General features: G+C 31.5%; 1 protein-coding gene across 1 annotated transcript in view; it reads right to left on the bottom strand.

Annotated features, from left to right (window-relative positions):
• Positions 1–15,785, bottom strand: part of thw (chitin-binding domain protein thawb) — a 30,818-nt gene extending 15,033 nt beyond the window's left edge. The window contains exon 1 of the mRNA XM_065314163.1: positions 15,365–15,785. The gene's annotated coding sequence lies outside the window, so the exon portion shown is untranslated. The remainder of the gene's footprint in view (positions 1–15,364) is intronic.
• Positions 15,786–18,932: the final 3,147 nt, after the last annotated feature.

Here is an 18,932-nt window from a genome sequence, read left to right as displayed (position 1 = left end):
GAATTTATAAACTCGTACTTGAGTTTTGGTAAGTAATAAATTAGTGGTTTACCTGAGGCGATGGTTTAAAATGGAGATGAAGATGAACCGGACTAATAATCTACGAGTGAGCATGTAAGCACTTAATTGGTAATCGGCCAAAGGACGAGTAAAATCACTAACTGACAAACTAGCGAATGGTTAATGGGTAATATTTAAAAGGTTGATGGAAGTTATGCAATGCTATTTTAGGCTATATAGGTGCTATTTTTGTATATTTTAGAAGTTGTAAACTATAGGTTATGTTGCGGTTGTGTATTATTAAGGGTTTATGGTGTTAAGAGTGTAATTTGTCAGTTTCTGCAGTTTTTAGAGCTTGACACTTTGTTTTCTTACTTGTTACTGCTATAAACCGATAGGTGGCGTCACAAGAGATGTAAAAATCAACTTGCTTCCCCGAAACACTAGTAGGTGGTGCCACATTTGAACAAAAAGTCGTCTATAACGCTTCAGACTAGTCAATATATGAATTTTTCTTTAAATATTTGATAAAAACGTCAAAAAACTTGAAAATTTTGTTAAAATTATCGAAAATAAATTAAAATTACAAAACCAAAAATGTAATTTATTAGCTTCTACAACTTCTGCAGCTTGTCACTTTGTTTTTTTCCTTAATTCTCCTATAAACCGATAGGTGGCGCGTCAAAAAATAAAAACGTATGCTTCTTTCCCCTCGAAACCGACGGTTGACGTCGCAACTGATAAAAAAGTTGCATACAGTGCTTCAACCTAGTCATTTCCTAGATTTTTCTTTAAATCTTTGTTAATATCGCGTAAATAATCAAAATTTTCTCCGCTTTTCGCAAAACTATTAATAACCTCAACCTCTGACTCCACAATTTAATTTTCAAGCATTTTCTAAATGTCAATTTCACATATATTATAAACATAAATAAAATAATGAAACCTGCTGGCAAAAGAGCATGAAATCATCAATCAATTTCCATTTAAAATTCATTTGTCTTCGCGCGCAATTAAAACAAAGCTCAAATTTGAATTTGTATATATACCTACTCAACAGTCGTGCATATTCACGAGGACGCCGTGAACGACGAACGTGACTGAAATGTTTGGCATTCGATAATGATGAATATTAAAATACAAGAAATATTTTGCAATTTACGTGGAAAAGACAACGAAAACATTTTCTATTCATTATTATTCATAATAACCTAATATTAACAAGAAAATCAATATAATTACCATCACAACGCCCTCTAGCATTTCATTAACTACATAACCTAATATAACCTAATTTTTGCATCCAAATATAGAACTGGTTGTTTTAGCGTTTGACACGCTTAAATTTTATTGACACAACATGAAAACATTAAAAAGATTGAAACATATGTCTCAATAACCACTTTGCCACCAAAAGCAGCACGTTAAACCAGCCATAAACAATGCGAATCGTGCACATCTAATTCAATAAATATTACGTGTTTATACTATATAAGTCCGCGCACTTCATACTTAATAATGCACATTATTCGATTGCATTCGTAGGAAAGGTTAACGTGTCAATAAAAATCAACTCAAACGCATGCGCATCACATCAACATCAAATCCACATCACTTCAATGGCTGTTTATGCAATAATTAATAATGAATCAACAAATATTAACTACCACGCGTTATAATGATGCATAAACTGCATAATTCTAGGTTATATCTTCTTTTCTATGCAAATGACATGGTAAATGTCCTTGATTTCAAGTTTTAGTGATTTTATATTACGCCAACGATGACGGTCAAGACTTTTAAAAACAATTCATGCGTAAAACAATAAAAACAATTCGAATATTACCAAATTTATTAAATTTATGAAGAACTAGCTTTAACCCGCGGCCTCGCTCGCGAATATCTAAAATAATAAAGTTGCTTCCGTACGCGTCTGTAGTCACAGAAGAAGTAACAATGAAGTAGAATGGGGGGAAGTTTAAAATGGCTGAAAGTATAGTCTATGGAAGTATAGTGTACAGTCTCCATAGTGTAGTCAATTGGATTTGATGTTGACGTAGCTGTCGGTAATACAGTGTGATAATACAGTGTGATGGTACTATAGTACTTAGGTTTGAGCTTCATTGCTGGAATGCTAGATGGCGTTAAAGTAGTCAAATAGCCAAATGTAGAGGTATTATTGGCTAAACATTTTCTTTATTTTATTTAAAAAATATTTTTTTATTAAATAAAAATTAGCCTATAACCATTCGGGGACCACTAAGAATATGTGTACAAATTTTCATGATGATCGGTTAAGTAGTTTTTGCGTGAAAGTGTAACAAACATCAGGACTTTCGCATTTATAATATTAGTAGGGATTAAAAGAAAAAAATTGAATTTTCAGCTGATTTTCTGTCAAACGCTTACAGCGCCACCACTGGCAGTTACTTCAAACACTATTTATTACTTAACTCTTATTGGAAAGGAATGTAACCGGTAATTGTACGGCTAAATGTGTGTGAATTCATCTTCTTCATCGCTTGAAACGCTCGGAGTTAATGTAGCTCGACCGAATCACGTCTGGTTTGGCGGTCAAGTGATTGTACATCATGCACATTGCGACGTACGCGCACATTAACCAGCGTATCGGTTAATGTGCGAGTGAGGGACATGGGAAACAATCTCAAATTCGATAAATGTCGTTTAATCTAATTTTATTTCGTTGTTTATTGAAAGTCGATGAATATCTTAATCCTTGACCTGCGCGTTGGGACAATTTAGACTTTCATTCACATAAATCTAATCCGGTTGCATCGTGATTTAAACAAATTGAAATTTTGTACTTTCGAGTTGATAAAATTGCAGTGAGTGCCATCTCGTAACATTCCGCTGGTCAAACAAACTGGAGCAAGGATGTTTGGTGAAGATATAACTTCTTGAAGCGCATGCGCAAGCGATGTAACGAAATGTTTGTTAAAGTTGACATAAAAATGTAGAAAATTTATCGGGTTTTGATCCCTCCGCAGTTTTTACGTGCCAAGATTAGTTACGTGATTGAAAAATTAATTTGCGTAATATTTTACGCGGAATATCATAAATTAAGCAGTATTTTGAGTTGTAATTAGAGCAGAGTGTCTAAACTAATGAGAATCACTTAAAATACATAAACTACAAGTCGGATGAAAGTAAAAGTTTATGTTGCAAGCGTAAAATACGAACTACTGGTTAAAAACAATCAAAAACATCGTAAAATCATTGAAATTCTTTGTTTTTCTTAAAAATAAACCAACGCCATCTATGTATTATTTTCATAGGTTAAGTGGTGATGCTTAGTGTGTCAGAATGCCGCTAGGGGAACTTTCTAAGTGTTACGTTAGCGTTACTTCTGGTCTTTTGACATTCGCGTTAGTCTTCAACCAAATACGCATTGCGACGCGTCGCGTCATTTGCAACCGCTTTTGTTACTACAGTACGCATCATCTTTTCTTCTTGCGCTGCTGCGCATCATCTTAATTTCACTTTTTTTCCTCGCTGTGCGCGCGCGCGCGCTGTGTTTACACGACGTTTGGCGCGCGGAGTATTACGAATGTGAAATGCGCGAGAAAAGAAAACGAAATGCCATGGATGGTGACTGTTGTGACTTAATAATAAAAAAAAAATAGTAACGCTGAGTCTGCGCGCGCTTCTTTCGCGAGAAGGGTCGAGTAATGTCAGAGAACATGCGGATCCCACGATTCATTACTCTATTCATTGCCTATTGCGTCACGACTCGTTCACCGGCGCGCCGAAAGACTTGTAGTAATTCTGATTTCTGATTTCACAAAAATGCCATTTGAAAAAAACAGCTAAATCCGTTTGATTTTGCTCTGCATGCGCCATTTTGATTTATTTTAGTGCAGAAATTAAATGGATAAAAGTGAAATTTGTTTAGTAGGTAAATAATAATAATAAAATAATATAAAATAAAAATAAGAATGACAACCAAATCAATAGGTATTGTTTGGTTTATTTGACACCGTTGAATGGGCATTGTTAATCGTGTGCATCCTAGCATCAATAATACATTGTGTGCATTTCTATATGTTATTATTTTCTTTGCTTGATTTATTATTGTGATTCGCGTTCGATGCATAAACAATGTTAAAAATAATTTCTATTGTGATTTTCACTTATGATGAATAAAAAATAAAATTAAATCTATTATTATTGAAAAACAAAACAAATTACAATGTTGAAGATATAAATCAAGTATTTATATTTATTTTTTTATCATTTAAATATTTTTATTGCAAAAAAATCGGTTTCTAGAGTTTTAAAATTGAATTTTGAGATCAAAAACCGGTATGTCGGTTAACCGGTATTTTTAAAAATCATAGTATCCGTATACTGGTATATATTGGAAGAAATATTAAATTGAAAAATATCGGTTTTTGAAAAAAATACCGGTATACCAGTATTAATACTGGTATTTGATTAAAAAAATACCGGTATTTCATTTTTTTAAATCATAGAATCGGTATACTGATATATATTGGAAGAAATATTAAGTTAAAAAATATCGGTTTATGAAAAAAATACCGGTATACCGGTATTAATACCGGTATTTGATGAAAAAAATACCGGTATTCCAAAAAACCGGTATTTTCAGTTTTTTTCAATTTTCATTTATTTTTTTGTGAAAACAAAAAATTTAAGCAATTTTTTCAAAAATTATCAAAAAAATTATGAGTTATTTGGTTTTACGTCAAATTTTTTTTATTTTCACATTCATATTTCCTGTTTCTACCCACTATATGCACTGCTATAATATATTATGATCTCTGAACATGAACCTGAAGTAGATTAAGATTGTAACTGCATTCTCGTCACATGTTTCTCGTTATAAGCCTTATCAAATCGTTGTATCTGACATGTAAAAGTGAAAATAGTCGCCGTCAAGAAAACTCCAACTCAAACTTTAACCAAAACTCGTGCGCGTCTGCAATTGTAGAATTGCGTACTATATTCGTATAATATATGTATAGTATAATACATGTAAGGCAATAGTAGTTGTAGTAAGAGTACAATACCGAAATATTAATATGACAGTGTTACATTTGCATTCGTTAACAATGTGCGCGTCCGTAAATGGCGGCTGCGCGCGACTTTTCCGAACCATTTCGGTATTATAAACTCGTATTGTAATGCGAGCGGCGTTTGTTACTTTAGTTAAGTACGAGTATGTTTGTGTCATGGTTGTGCTTAAATGGAAGACAAGCAAATGTCGTAAAAATGATAATCGGACGAATATAGGAAGGAAATTGGATAAGAAAGCTTAAAAAAGTGAATTTTTAAATTTTTTGGTAAAATTTTGGTCAAAAAACTCGAAAAACTCAAAAATTTACTGAAATTTAATAAAAACATGAAATTTTTTGCTAAATTTGTAATAAAATATTATTAATTTTCACTTTTTTATATTTTAGGTTATGTAGTTTTGAATTTGAAAAAAACAAGCACGTACTTAACTTAAGTCACATTTTCTTAACAATCTGACACTAAATTTACGTGTGTTGTTAACTTCTTCACATGTGACTAAAAAGCACAACACAGTTACAGATTGAGATTAAAGTGAAAACGGTGAAAATTCACTTCGACTCAACATAGTTGCACGCTTTCGGAAAAGTTTGCATCTGTATTATCATTAAATTAACTCACAAGTGAAAATCTTCACTGGAAAGTCAAAGGTTGACAAAATTCGCAACGCTTACTTTTTATTCCCATTAAATATAATAATTCCACGCTGAGATATCAACAATTAAAGTTTCCAAGTACCACAACCAACCACATATGAGGGCGCTGTACCCACATCCCGTATTCCAGCTGACTAGCAACATGGCAACCGAAAAAATTCTTAAAACTTAAATATCTCGTAAACTATCCAACGTATTCACTTCGTGTTTTGAAATTTAGACTCAGAATAAACCAAACAATCAAAAAATATAACTTAATGTTTACTTTTTAAGTTGCCAAACTTAAAATTCGCATATTATTCATTTAGACTATGAGAATATTTCTTATTTCAATATAACAAACAAAAAAAGCAATTCGTAATCAACTGCAACACACACGCGAGTGTGTCAATTGCTCTCGCAGCTCATAAACACATAAACGCAAGTTCATAACTCACATTTATTGCACAATTGGATTTTAGGACTTAACATAATTACGAATCACAATATAGGCGATATTAAAAAACGATTAATCTTCCTGAGAATCACCTCTTGCAACAAGTGAACAAATCTTGTTATAACCGGCATTTCACATTTCATATTTCACATTTCACATTCCGATACACTTCTTGAGGTACAATTAGTATCACAATCAGCTTGTACAATCAATTTGCACGCCTGTTTCGAAGATTACTTAGTGATTTAGTTACGGCATCAGAAACAATGATACACATTGCTTAAATACACGTATAATGTTGTCTACTTTGATTAAACCTAGATGAAAATTAAAATTTAAATATAATCTGTGATTCATTGTGAATAAATGCATAATTATAGATCTATTATTATTACTCGTACTGTGGTGTTGAAATGGTGAAATGAGCTGTTATTATCAAGTGTTGAGTGTGAAATGATTGTTTTCTTTTCTTTTTTTTCTTGGAGTATTTAGTCGGACTGTAATTTTCATCACGTGTGTATTTATTGTGATCAACTGCGAGGTTATTGCGAAGTGGTTAATTGTGGAAAAACATGGCACATGGCGAAAAATTCAATATGCTTTTGTTTTGCGCGTAGATTTGAGGCGTGGATTGGAAACAAGGTGATGAAAAGTTTTCAGAGACATTTAGACCGTGTGACAATATTTTATAAACGGTGATTTGTTTAACAAATAGTGTGGAATTTAATATACTTTCATAATCTGTGAAGAAAATTGATGAATTTTTATTTGTTTAGGAGATATGATTAAAAATGTAACAAAAAACAATTTTGAGTTGTTTTTAGAAAAAAAATTAAATTGAATTTATTGGGTATTAATTAAAATTAATTGTAATATCTTATTAATGTAGTTTATAGATAATTTAATTATCTGTCATTATTAAAAAAGATCTTTTTAAAATTTTAATTTTGATAAAAGTTATAAACAAAAAACTTCGAAAAAACAGGGCAATTTTAATTTTTTTTTAATATTGCTTTTTAAATTGCATATTTCAACATTATTTAAACAAAATAAAAACAAATCTAATAACAATACTTATCCAGAATTTAATTATCTTTAATAATTTAAAAGAAAAAGTTAAATATTTCAATTTTTATAAAAGTTATGACCAAAAAACTAAACAAAATCATAATTCTCATCTAAAACCCACACTTTTTGACATTCCAACCCATTATATTGTATATAGGCAACACAATAGACTGTCAATCCTAAGGTTAGTTTACATAACCCTGAATAACTAAATTTAATTTAATTTTTGCAAGTTAATTGAAAATTATCTCCTATATTTAACCACATCTAACAAATTCGCACTCGTGCATTATGTCAGACGACCTCGTCCTGGAATCTTTGCATTTTATAATAATAATAATCATCATATACGACTATCATTTTTTTCTCTCGACCGTTTTTCCACATAACGCACCGGCAACCCAACCGACAAATAAGTATGATGTACGTCGACAATTGTGTTACATTGTCTCAGTTACCACGCTACAATACTCGCCATCCACATCAACCGGCATTTTTCTATTACGAGTGCAGCGGCTCAGCAATTACGAACTCTTTCTGAATCATATGCTTTCCATTCGTAATACTAATGCACGTCGTAGGTGGTGCTCGGCAGCCGGCAGCGCGGCGTTGTAATTGCGATTGTAATGCAATCGCTCGGCGCACGGTTTCGACAATGACGACAATGACGTGTGGATGTGGAATTATTGTTATGTCGTCCTAGGTGTTTATGTGTGTGTGTGTGTATTGTGTGTTGCAGTAATGTGCTTTGCTCGTTTCGATTTAACGCGTCTTATTAAACGCGAGTTTATTATAACGATTTTTAATTGCTGGGAAATTTTCGCGACGCGCTTGGGCAATATCGACACAAAGCGGCGTTAATTTACGGCCGGCTATTGTCAGCGCCTGCGGGTTTGGAAATTAATAATTGAGTGTTTTGCACTCTGCATGCGCACGTTAAATATTTGCTACAAATTTTTGTAAGCGAAAAATTAAATACACGCTGTAATTATTATTACATTGTAATTTAAGTGACATGGAATTATGTGGAATTTTATCTAGTTTCGTAATCTGGAAACAGAATTGAAAAATAATAATTCGTTTAAAAGTTATAAGCAAAAAACTGAAGTCCACTACTAGCGCCCTCACTTTGAGTTGTTATATTTTTTTGTTATAACTTTTAAACGCGTTAGAATTTTTATGTTTTTCTTTCGGATTATGAAAGTACATAAAATTTTACATATATTTGTGTTGAAATAATTTAGTTTTAATCAATATTTACTTATGTTTTGTTAACATTAAGAATAAATCATTAATTTCGCAAAGAAATTATTATTACAAATTTACTTAAGTAATATAGACTTATGCGGAATTTTATGTACTTTTATAATCTAAAAACAAAATTTAAAAATATTAATCCGTTTAAAAGTTATAAGCAAAAAACTATCACAAACTACTAGCGCCATCACTTTTAGCTGTTACATTTTCCTTCATAACTACTAAACCCGTTAGAAATTTTAACTTTTTCTTTCAGATTATTAATCTACATACAAATCTACATCTCTTGATCTTAAAAAAATTAATTTACAATAAACATTTACTAAATTTTTAATTAACTTTACATAATACTAACGTTTAATTGTTTAATTAATTTTCTTATCGTGATACCGTAGACACGCAGACATTTACAAGCCAACTAGACGCTTGTTAAGATAACAAAAATACGGGACAAAGAGGAAAAGTTCATTAGGCATGCGCACAATCAGCACACGGCGCGATTTACGATCTTCGAGCGTTCATTACACGCCGCGAATGATATTTATCAATTTATTTGCGCATTATCTCTCGCTGCTAATCAAATTGCAAAACGATTGCACTTTGCATTCGGCATTCTTCCCATCTGGCTAATCTGGCAATCGAAGAATATATGCATTCGTACATTCTCCAAACACATTTAGAAACCAAACAAAATTAAAATTAAATAATCACCAATTAGGCAATGAATTGAAGAATTTATGAAAATTTCAGATAATTACCATGATTATTAGCAGATTGACTTGTTTAAAAGTTATTAAATCTTGAATTATTGACCTTCATTTGTTTGGTTTGATTTGGATTCATTAGCATACAAACAATGCGTGTTTAACATTTGTTTAAAGACAATAAAGTCAATCTAATGTATGTTATGGCATTGAAATTTAATTGACTTTAATAATCTGCATAGAAATTTGAATTTTTTCAAAGCGTTTAAAAGTTATGAAGAAAAAACTAAATATTTTCGTTGTTTTCTTTTGAAATTTTGAATTTTTAACGATTGAGAAGTTAATTTTTATTTATTTTTATTATTTTGACAATATACGTTGAGATGGCGTTGGTTGCAATAAGAAAATTAGTTTTGAAAGCTTCAAGTGTTGGCGCTGTAGGCAGAAACTCGAAAACCAGCTGGCAATGGCGATTTTTTCACTTTTTTCTCAATAACTTTAAAACTAATTAACAATGCTTGTTTAACATTGATTAAAAGACAATAGAATCAATCTAATATATGTCTTGGCATTGAAATTTAATTGACTTTAATAATCAGCAAACACATTTGATTTTTTTCAAAGAATTTAAAAGTTATGATGAAAAAACGAAATAGTTTCTTGAGATTATGCATTTTTTAACAATTGAGAAGTAAATTTTTAATTATTATTATGATTTTGACAATACACGTTGAGATGGCATTGGTTATAATCGGAAAATTAGTTTTATCAACTACTAGTGGTGGCGCTGTAGGCAAAAACACGAAAACCAGCTGGCAATCGCCATTTTTCACTTTTTTTTCAATAACTTTTAAACTAATTAACAATGCTTGTTTCACATTGATTAAAAGACAATAAAGTCAATCTAATATATGTCCTGGCATTAAAATTTAATTGACTTTAATAATCCGTCAAAAAATTTGAATTTCTTCAAAGCGTTTAAAAGTTACGAGCAAAAAACGAAATATTTTCGTTGTTTTCTCTTGCGATTTAAAATTTTATCAGCGTGCGAAGACTTTTCAGCTGCTTGCTTGTTGTTTACGAGCGCAGCGAATGCGATTCGTCTCGTTTAGTTATATGTGATGCATCACACAATAATATAATGTACATATATCGTGAATCCGCGCGCAGCTGAGTAAAAAAGCGACGAAGAGAATAAAAAATAAAGAGTTGCGCTAGTTAATTGCGCGCTGATCGCCGCTTTCGTTTTCGTGTGAACGAGAAAATCCAAACACATTGTATACACACACAACTAGCACGATAAAAACGCAAAAAGTGAACAGAACAGAAAAAAACACAAGACACAAATTGTAGACGCGCGAGTTTAACGTTTATTATTGCTATTAATGCCATGTTTGGCGTGATGCGAATTGTCTACCGAAGTTCGATCCCTTTTTTGGACGATTTTATGGCAGTTACAGATGTTGCACGTTTGGGAAATTTGAATTACATGGTGGGAAATTTTATTGGCGTTCATAATCTGAAAACAAATTTGAAATATCTCAACGCGTTTAAAAGTTATAAGCAAAAAACTAAAATATTTCAAATTGCAAACAGCGCCCTCATACCTAGCTGTCTATATTTTTATTCATAACTCCTAAACCAATAAAGATTTTGACTTTTTTCTTTGAGACTATGAAACTTTATTAGTTTATCCTTCAAATTTCACTTCAAAATATAAACAAATTACATTTTATTACCAATAAACTAAACAATTAAAATTTTCATCCGTATACAGCAATAAATTTCACTAAATTTATTTTTCTCATAATATTAATAACCATTTTCGTTCATTATCATCATAAACTAATACTAAATAAATAATTTAACATAATTTCAACTTTAACAACAGAATTTCTTTTGTTTCGGATGTGTGTATGTCATATTTTTACATCTAATTAATTTTTCGGAAACTTAAAAGTGTTAAGGCTGTATTTTTGACGTGCAGAATAAGAAACAATGCGTTCATCAACATTTTGCGCGCTATTACGCATTGCGTTTTAATAATAACGCGTTTGTTTTCTAAATTATAATGTCTAATATAACCAGCATGCGAATTATTTATTGTTAGTGCTTGGAAAATAATTACACGGACACGTTTCGCAATATTTAAATATTGTGTTTTAGGCTGTGAAACTTTTGACAATTAAGTCTTAATTTTTAATTACTTTAATCGACAACCTTTAATTTTAAGATTAGAATTATGGATTTATAGGTTAAACATGTTAAAAATGAATTTTTAAGAAAAAAAGTAGCGAAATTGACTTTATTTTAAGGTTATACGTTAAAAAAGCGTTTGATTTATTAGAAAATTTAGTTTCGCGAGCGGCTAGTGGTGGCGCTATATGCAAAAACACGGAAACTAGCTGGCAATGGCGATTTTTTTACTTTTTCCTTAATAACTTTTAAACTAATCAACATTTTTCAAATTTTTCTTCAAATAATTGTTCCTTAATAATTTACCAATGTTTCTACTAAAAAAATATTGTGAATTTATAGGTTAAACATGTTAAAATAACGTTTTTTAAATAAAAATTCAAAAATTACTTTATTTTGACAAAACACGTTTAGATGGCGTTTGTTTTTATATAAAAAGTAGTTTTGTAAACTACTAGTGGTGGCGCTGTAAGCAGAAACCCGAAAACCAGCTGGCAATGGCGAATTTTTCACTTTTTCCTCAATAACTTTTAAACTAATCAACATTTTTCACTTTTCTCTTCAAATAAACGTTCCTCAATAATATACCAATGTTTTTAATATAAAAAATCCTAAAATTCTACTCTAATGTGTCTAATTTCTAAATTAAAGTCATGAAGTGATCAAAAGATAAAATACGCAGAAGTTATGCCTGGCTCGTCGCACGAAACGAAATTGCGCCGCTATTTATGATTAGCCGGCGCGTTGTAAACAAGCGCGACGTGCCGCAGCCGCCTGCGCCGCAGCATCTCCACGGCGTGTTCTCATCAGCAGCGTGCACGAGGAAACGAGGAAGCCGGTTTTCTTTTGTGTACGTGCGCCCCAACACAACAGAGCGCGCTGCACGCCGGACGAGTACTTTCACGTGATTAATGTGACATTCGTATTTTTACTCGCGACTACAAATACAAGCGATTACAGTCAACTTAAGTCTACTTAACATCTCTGCCAATTCAAATCCAAAAAGGTTAAATTTTTAATTTTTACCCAGCTAAGTACTTCAATTATATCTTGATCAGAAATAATCTTTTGTGTTTTCTCATCCTGAAAGTTTAGTTATTATGTTGTGGTGTGATAATGCTGTGATTATATAACGGTTGGCATTAACGACAAAATATCCACATCGTAAATACAGTAACACGAAATATAAAAGAAACGGGCTGGATAAAGAAGACGCTGATGACGCTTTGTGCAACACATGCAATGTTATAAGTTGTACGTGTTAAAAGATGCGACTGTTGTTTTAGAACGTGCTTAAAACATTAAAGTGTTAAGTGGTTGAGAGATCAGCTACCACACGACTTATTTTAGCGTAACATAACCTAAGTTAACCTACAAATGAAAAAATTGCTTTAAAAGTGTTTATTTGCAATATTTTCAGGAAAAAAATTAATTTGAGGGATAAGCAGCTTGCACATGACTTATTTTAACATAACCTAACCTAGCATAACCTAAAAACTGCAAAAAAACAACAAAAAAAGCATTTTTTCTTAATATTTTGGTTAAAAGACTATTTTAAGTGCTTCCACATTACTTATTTTAAAGTTGCATAACCTATCATAACCCAAAAATGAAGAAAATGTACTTAAAATTGTTTTTCTAATATATTTTAACGTAACATAACCTAAATTAACCTAAAAATGTAAAAAATTGACTTAAAACTATTTTTTTTGATTTTTTCTTGAAAAAACCACTTTGAGACATCAATGGATACTCTTCACAACATATTTTAACGTAACATAACCTAATATAACCTATCATAACCTTAAAACTGCAAAAAACCAACGGAAAAGTCTTTATTTTTACTATTTTCTATAAAAATCACTACTATTGATCCAGGAAGTAGATGTTTTCGCATTCAAAGTTTCATCTTACAGGAAGTTTTCGTTGCTGTCGAGCTCTGCGCGCACCTTTGACACTCGGCAAGACCGTAAACACAGCAACAAAAGGTTTCGCTGAATCTCTGATCGAATCGCACGCGCGCGCCTGCTCTGCTCTCGAAACGTATTCCGAAATGTAAATCATTCAATAAACGTAATAACTTTATTTATGTTGGTTGATAAAAACCTCTCTAACCTTTCGTTTTATTTGTGTTTGTGTTTCACTTGCGATAATTTATCTAAACTCCATTTTCCTTCTTTTTGTTTATATTATACAATATTTGCTTTGATTAAACATCGAATGTGATTAGTGTTTAGAAGAAAATATAAAACGATTGTGGGGATCTTTATCTTCCGAATTGAATGTGTTTTATTTTATTTTATTCGTTTGGAGAGTGCGCACAGATGCAATTTGTGTAGATTGTGGATAAAGATAAAATTCTACGCGTTTCCTATTGATGATGATGCGCAAGCGACTGTGACTTTTTTCTCGCCGTCATTTCTACCGTCTACCAGCAGTTATTTATATTTATTTATACAAAGTGTTAAAATTTTTGAAAATTATTCCAAATAAATTAACTATATGCAACCATTTATACATTTTATAATGTCATATTGGTTGCCTATAATAAAATTAAAAACTAAATAAATTATTTTTTTACTTTTTGAATGTTTTAAGTGATTTTATTTATTGTTTATGACTTGGAAAACATTCGAAATTAGAAATGAGCGGCAATATCGCGGATATAAACGACGCGCTGTGCGGAAGAACAACTGGCGGAGAAGTGCAGAAGTCAAAAGTCAAACTAATATGTTCGTTGTCTGGCAGAGCTCATATACGAGTACTCGTACTCGGTGAGATACGAGTGCAACGAGTGCAACTTACACCGTTACACAAACACAAGTATTGTGGATTGTAAGTTGTGTGCTGTTACTAGAATAAGAGGTATTGTCGACGGTTGTAAATTAAATAAATTACGTCTGCAAGAAGATGCTTGCCAATTTAAATTTATTGTTTAATTTATTGCTGTTGGTTAACTAGAATATTGCAACTTATTTAGGTATGAACCAAGGTAGGATAAGTGTATTATTAAGGAGATTTGTTAGTAAATTTTGTTTTTACGTTGATTTATGTTTGGAAATAAATTTTTTGCATTTGTTTTAATTTTTAAGACATTTTTTGCACTTTTGGTGGTATTTCTTGAATTTTAGACTGTTTATTGACCAATTTAAAGTAAAATTAAAAAGAATAATGTTTGTTTTTGTTTATAAACCGATTTTATTTCAATTTATGTTTGAAAAAACATTTTTTTGCTTTTTTTCTTCTTTTGAATGCATTTTCAAGTGTTTTTCCACAGGTTTATTGAAAAATGTATTTATTTTTCTAATTGTATTAGAATATTTATAAACAAATTCAATGCAAAAATAAAAAAACGATGATTTCTTTCATTTTCTAACTGTTTTTACTTCAATTTATGTTTGAAAAAAACATTTTTTGCATTTTTTCTTTCCTTGAATGGATTTTTACAATTTTTTTATTCAATTAAATGTAAAACGCAACGATAGTAATTTCTCTCGAGGCTATCAAGTAATTACACCGGCGATGCTGTAACTACGTGTGTATTTCCAAGGAAATAAACAAAACAAGTGAATAGCCGGAAGATATGGCGGATAATTCACCGATTTCCAATCGCTCATTAAATTATTTATTTATTTAAAATTCTAAATCAAAATCATTGAAGTTTCATTTTCATTTCGATTTCAATTTCAGTTTCTGTCTGTCTATCATATCAGATATGTAAATTGTAAATGTTTTCAATTATTATCAATTTCCCGCATTGTTTACGACTTCTGATTGCATGCGCTTTTTGCGATTGCATCCAATTTGCCAAACGGCAAACTTTCAAAAAGGGCACAGTCTTCCTTCCGGTCTATTCATCGATCACTCATCGGATTCGATTGGATTGTTTGCGAAAACAATCACATGCACTTACACCTAATGCGCTTGTTTCCTTTTTAAACAATTTTAAAAACAAAACAAATAAAAAAACAAAAATTTCTATTTTTACTCACCAGAAGATTTTCCTACTAATTAATTTAGTTTCCGATGCTACTCCAACATAGTGCGTGCACACACAGCGTTTTTTTCGTTTTTGTTTGTTTGTATTCTTCTATTTTTCACATGCACACAATTAAAATTAAAATTTATAATTAATAATTAAACAGTTTTTATATTTTTAATATTATTTTAAAATAATATTAATAATATTATTAATATTTCAACACGATGATTAGTTTAGTTGAGAGACCGGTAGTGCGCTTGTTGAGCCCGATTAAACATTTAAATATCAAAGTGTGCGGAGCGAGCCGCAAACTACTGCGCGTACCGTATAGGTAACCGAAGAGGTTTAATTTCGATGCGCGCACTAGAAGCGGCGTGATTGTTCTCGCGGTCGTGCCTCGCGCTTCACTGGATCATCTCGAGATGAGAGAGGCTCGACTCGCACCGTCTGAGAAACAGACAAACAGTGGTGGAGGTGAGAATAGACATTGGGTGAGTAGAGGAAATGTATTAGTAAAAATAATGTGCGAATTTTTAGGTTATTTAGGGTTTTTAAGGGGAATTTTAAGCAGCAGGGAGTGTATCTAGGGTCAATGTTATGTATATAGGCAACCAAATATGTTCCTTTGGGGTTACATTGGTCAAAGTTATAAAGAAAAGTATTTTGACAGCTTTGACATCGAAAGAATGTAGGAAAAATTGATTTTGACAGAATTATGGTGTTCTGTTGGAAGTATACCTATGATACTGGTGTAAAATGATATTTTTAGTCATAAAGAATACGAAATTTACTAAAAACCTAATTTTCTTGTCTTATTACTCAACAAAACATTGTTTTTTATGTTTAAATCGCTTAAATAAATAAATATCAATATTTTGACAGTTTTGACATCAAAAGAATAACTTATAAATTAATTTTAACAGAATTAGAATCCATTGAATGATTTAATAATTAAATCAAAACATTTATGAATATGCAACACACAAAATATGATTAGAAATCACTAATTAAATTTGTATAGATTGGCAATACCTTGAAAATTAATAAATGAATGAATAAACGAATGAATGAACGAAGGTTAATTTAGTTTAATTAAAATAAAACACATCTTACAACTTAAAACGTAATTATCTGCTTTGATTTTGCAATTTTCACGCCTTGCATCTGTTCTTTTTTTTGCAGGTTAAAACCTGATGTACTCGTACCTACAAGTGAGGTTAAGTACACTTTAAGTACACTTTAGCTTCACAAATCTTATTCCATCGCCAGTATATATGAATTGAACAGTTTCCTAATCTTTCTTCGCACCATGTGTGGCAATTTCGTACATAAATACTTTCTTATGCTCATTCCACACATCTCGCCGTCGAAAACGACCTTTCACAATACAAACACGCGCGCCGGCGCATCATTTGTACACAATGGCGCCTTCACTGCTATTCTCAATCTATCTCTATGAATATTTGCCATGAGTATACTCGTATGTGTGTATGTAACACACAATACACTCTCGGTTGGCATTCGTGTTACCATTCATTCTTTAGTTAGTTGCTTACAAGTAGTGCTAGTGTTGAATAAGTATAAATTTTCGAGATGTTTGATGCGTGTGTGCGCATGCATCATTTGTTGTACAAAGGCCACGCATGCGCGGAATGCACACTCACCAATTCCAATTCGGGAGTGCAGTTGTATTGTTACTGCCTGCGTGATTTTTTTCTGTGTATGTTTGAAAATGTCACTTTAAATTATTTTGAAAGTGAAACTACAAAGGTTTAATTGCGCAGATATAATTAAAATAATTTCTATTAATTTCAAGGAACTAAATATTTCTGTAACGAATCTCAAGGCAGGTAGCTTATTGCATTAAATCCGGTTGACAACTATTGCATAAAAAACTTGCAGCTATTTTGTTTATTTGCTGCTTCTTCATTAAAATTATTTCGTTCTAACCTTCGATTCTCAATATTATAATTAAGCGTATCTTTCTTGTTCCTAATAAAATGATTTCTTTCTCAATATGTTGGTAGAGGTATGTTACAATAGTAAAAACATTATTCACATTTATTATGGTGTGTTATTTTGTGTTTCTTGATTTGTTTTAACGCGCAGAGAGTTCAAAAGTAAGTAAAAATAGTAAATTTTATGTATATAGGCAACCAAACATGTTTCTTAGGGTTAGATTGGTCAAATTGGTAAATGACAATAATTTGACAGCTTTGACATTAAAGAAAACACTTCACAGATTGATTTTGACAAAATTAAGATGTTTTGATGGAAGTATAGGAATACTAGCTTTAACCCGCGGCTTCGCCCGCGAATATCTAAAAAAATGAAGTTGCTTCCGTATGCGTCTGTAGTCATAGAAGAAGTAACAATGAAGTAGAATGGCGGGAAGTTTAAAATGGCTGAAAGTATAGTCTATGGAAGTATAGTGTACAGTCTCCAAAGTGTAGTCAATTGGATTTGATGTTGACGTAGCTGTTGGTAATACAGTGTGATGGTACTATAGTACTTAGGTTTGAGCTTCATCGCTGGAATGCTAGATGGCGTTAAAGTCGTCAAATAGCCAGATGCAGAGGTATTATTGGCTAAACAATTTCTTTATTTTATTTAAGAAATAATTTTTTTTATTAAATAAAAAGTAGCCTATAACAATTCGGGGACCACTGAGAATATGTGTACAAATTTTCATGATGATCGGTTAAGTAGTTTTTGCGTGAAAGTGTAACAAACATCAGGACTTTCGCATTTATAATATTAGAAGGGATTTCTTGAGTAAAATGATATTTTTAGTCATACAAAATTCAAATTTTGCAAAAACTGCGCTTTTTCGCTCAAATTCTTCAATAAAACATTGTTTTTTTCATTTACATTGGTTAAATAAAGTAATATCAATATTTTGACAGCTTTGACATCAAAATAATGCCCCACAAATATATTTTGACAGAAATAGAATTCAAAACATTGCAAAAAAACCTAATTTGCTGCTATTTTGTTTATTTGTTGCTTCTTCATAATTTCTAATTCGATTCTAACCTTCATCGATTCTCAATATGATAATTAACCATATCTTTCTTGTTCCTAAAGCAAATTATTTCCCAATATGTTACAATAATAAAAACATTGAACTGATTTGTTAAACTTTACTACTACCGAATTCACATTCATCACGCTCTGTGTTTTTTTACTGCTTTTTTTTTTCGTTCGCGTGATTTGAACGCGATTTGATTGCGCTGCTCGCGCCTGGAGATTATGTGTGAAGATATCAAGATACCGACGCGCTTGGAAAGAACTGAAGACGCGAAGACGTGAAGACGTGTCCGATCGTGGATTGCTACTGTATGTCAAGGCTCTGCCTTTTCCGCGCTGCCTTGAAATGATTAATTATTGCGCTCGGCAGATAAAAATTGTTATGGTTTGAGAAAGTGTAACTAAACACGGCGGACAAGTGCCAGTGGATGTTATGTTTCAACATTTGTTTTAGGATTATATACGTATTGACAAATTTTATTGATGTGCAGATAGGATTATTATGTTTTAAAATAATTTAGTTTGAATTGGAGCAAATTTATTAAGAA

Source organism: Atheta coriaria, unplaced genomic scaffold (assembly GCF_025399875.1).
Source record: "Atheta coriaria isolate IRGN ID8LTWV9N9 unplaced genomic scaffold, Caltech_Dcor_3.1 hic_scaffold_10_pilon, whole genome shotgun sequence".
In the NCBI taxonomy this organism is placed as follows: Eukaryota; Metazoa; Arthropoda; class Insecta; order Coleoptera; family Staphylinidae; genus Dalotia; species Dalotia coriaria.
Note: the sequence above shows the minus strand (reverse complement) of the source record. Positions and strands in the feature narration are given on the sequence as shown.